General features: G+C 33.4%; 1 long non-coding RNA gene across 1 annotated transcript; it reads left to right on the top strand.

Annotated features, from left to right (window-relative positions):
* The first annotated feature begins 1,047 nt into the window (after nt 1–1,047).
* LOC116011858 lies at nt 1,048–2,545 on the top strand. The gene is made up of 2 exons (XR_004097099.1): nt 1,048–1,189; nt 2,155–2,545. It is a non-coding gene; the product is annotated as an uncharacterized LOC116011858 (long non-coding RNA).
* The last annotated feature ends 702 nt before the right edge of the window (nt 2,546–3,247 follow it).

Consider the following 3,247-nt stretch of genomic DNA (forward strand, 5'->3'; position numbering starts at 1 on the left):
ATAGAATAACTTTTATTATGTAAATTTCGTAAATAGTCAAATAAATATATATATGGAATATTATAATCTTCTGTATTTTATTATTATATAAATTTCGTAAAAAGTCAAATTAATATGTATAGAATATTATAATCTTCTATATTTTATTGCATAAATTTCATAAACAGTCAAATTAATATATAGTCGCGTACAATATTATAATATTCATGAGTATTATAGCTTAATATTATAAGATGTCAATTATGATAATATTGTTGAAGAGCATCTAAATTTATATATATATATATATATATATATAGAGAGAGAGAGAGAGAGATATAGAGAGAGAGAGGTTATTATCCTGGTGCACACTAATGGTATTATGCGAAAGTGTGCATCCATCTGGTGCACTGATGCTGATTTGATCGAATGGCCCACCTAATTTCTGCCTGTCATTGCGTGCACCTTACTCCATAGCACTTGGAGACACTCGACGTAGTTCGACTACGGCCTAAAAAACGACCTCCTAAGATCACGCTGCATTGCCACGTGACTATATTATCAATGTTGCGGCCCACACGTGCACGCCTAACACCCTCGCAACATGAATGCACAGGATTCACACGAAAGCCCAAGTTCACATATGAACCCCTTTCTATATATATATGTGTATGTATATGTATGTATATATATATATATATATATATATATATATATATATATATATATATATATATATATATATATAATATTATATAGGATTTGGATCCAGTAAGATCACCTTAATTAGACGAGAATATATATATATATATATATATATATATATATATATATAGGATTTGGATCCAGTAAGATCACCTTAATTAGACGAGATTGTGAGATTAGATCGGTCATCAATTATTTTTTTAATGGTTCAGATTTGATGTAGGTTTTAGATTATTTTAAGTAATTAATGGTATAGAGAGGGTTGTTCAGTCTTTACTTTTTGGTTAATTTATTACCCATTTTAAATTAGGTATTATTTAGTAGTTGTTTCCTTATGCGATTGGTATTCATAAAAGATGCATCCAATCGTCTCTGTCTTCCGTATATTGTTTATCCGTGATGAAACCAGACGCCATCTGTGTGTGCATACCAAAACATCTCCATGGCAGGCTCTTCTTCCAGGCGGTCCAAGCGGCTTAGGATTAGTTCGTCCGGTGGTGTTCAGGTATTTCGATTTTAACTTGATTTTTTTTATTCGTTTATATGTTGTTTTGGGAGGTATTTTTTATTTTTTTGGTTGGGTTTTTGTCCGATTTTGGATTTGGACAGTGGGGTTTTCGCGGTGGGTGTTGTGGTGTCTTACGGGCGTTGTGCGGCGGTTGGTGTTGTTTTTCGGCGTTGCGGCGGCAGTGTGGGTGGGTTGGGGTGTTTGTGGTGCGGACTATGGTTTTTTGTTTTGTTTTTTTTTTTTGTTTTTGTTTTCTTTTTTCTGGTTTAGGTTTTTTGCTTCCAATGTTGGGTGTGTACAGATGGCAGCGAGAGGCTGGGGTAGGGGTCTGTGTAGTTCCTGATTTTTTTTTGAATACATTACACAGTAATAGTGAAATAATATTTTTCTTTTTCATTTGATTAATGTTTCTTTGTCTTTGCAGCAATGTGAGTAAAGAAGCATAATTTTAATTAGTTTTTATTGATTTGCAGCAATGTTTGATAGTTAGTTTCTTTTTGGGGCTTTATTTTTTTTAACAAAAAATTTTCCCCATTGTTTATAGCATTTGATAATGCGGGTGGGTGTGTGGCAGTGTGTGTGTCAATGTCGGTGGGTGCGTTATTGGTTTCCAAGCTGTGGTGTTGGTGTGTGTGGGGCAGTGTTGGTGGGTGTGTGCATGAATAGGTTCACTTTGTATTGTATATAGGTAAATTAGAGCTATTAATATAAAATTTATTGATGAATTTTATTCTAAATCATGCTATTTACATCTATCTTAATTTAATTATACTTCTTCAGTTTATAAATGTGTGCGCTGAGTATGAATGTGTATTTGATTTTATTTGTTTTGTTCTTTTGTGGTTGATGGTGCATTTTACCTTGTTGTATTGGTCTTATCTGTATGTGTATTGGTGTTGTTTTTAAACTTTGTTTCAGATTAACTGATCTGTGCGTTTTCATCATTTTTTTTCTTTTTGTAGTATGATTTGCTCTCGGTATTCTTCGAGGATGTCGGGTTCCCTGCTTTAGATATAAAGGTCAAACAGTTAAAGCCTAGACGTCTCCACATTTCATGGCGCTTCCTTCTTGGGATTGTGATATTCGAAGGGGTGATGCACGGTGTTTGATTGTTTTAAGTGTGTAGTTCTTGCAAGAAATTTCCTGCTTTATGTTTGTTGTTATATGGGGGAATTGTTGTATTTTTATAATGTATCAAAATTATTTATTCGTGTTGGGGTGTGCGGGACAGACTTGGTCAGTAAAATGCACACGCTGTAAACCACACATGCACACACTTTCATGTTAGAACCACTAAATATTAACTGTTGAATGTTGGTTAGTAGGTTGGTTATAGTCCATTTTCTTAATTTATTTATTATCTTAGTTTCTTTTGTAACAAACGTCATATGCACCCACACAAGAATAAATCAAACTTTGTACTCGTTTACGTTCAGCAAAATGCACACAGCTTCACTAGCGTTTGCACACGCATGTGGTAGTAGACATATTAAAAATTAAGCGGGTAGAATAATGATTAGTACTATGCACCCACTTGACTCAGTAAATGCAAACACATTCATGAAATTCTAAAATGTTTCAATCACGATGCAAAAAATTCAAAGGAATACGGTTTATCGCTATAAATGAAGTTCAATCCCTATGAATTATTAAATTAAACGTCTTGATATGTGTGTGTGGGGGGGGGGGGGNTGGTTTTTTGTTTTGTTTTTTTTTTTTGTTTTTGTTTTCTTTTTTCTGGTTTAGGTTTTTTGCTTCCAATGTTGGGTGTGTACAGATGGCAGCGAGAGGCTGGGGTAGGGGTCTGTGTAGTTCCTGATTTTTTTTTGAATACATTACACAGTAATAGTGAAATAATATTTTTCTTTTTCATTTGATTAATGTTTCTTTGTCTTTGCAGCAATGTGAGTAAAGAAGCATAATTTTAATTAGTTTTTATTGATTTGCAGCAATGTTTGATAGTTAGTTTCTTTTTGGGGCTTTATTTTTTTTAACAAAAAATTTTCCCCATTGTTTATAGCATTTGATAATGCGGGTGGGTGTGTGGCAGTGTGT

Source organism: Ipomoea triloba, chromosome 3 (assembly GCF_003576645.1).
Source record: "Ipomoea triloba cultivar NCNSP0323 chromosome 3, ASM357664v1".
NCBI classification, from domain to species: Eukaryota; Viridiplantae; Streptophyta; class Magnoliopsida; order Solanales; family Convolvulaceae; genus Ipomoea; species Ipomoea triloba.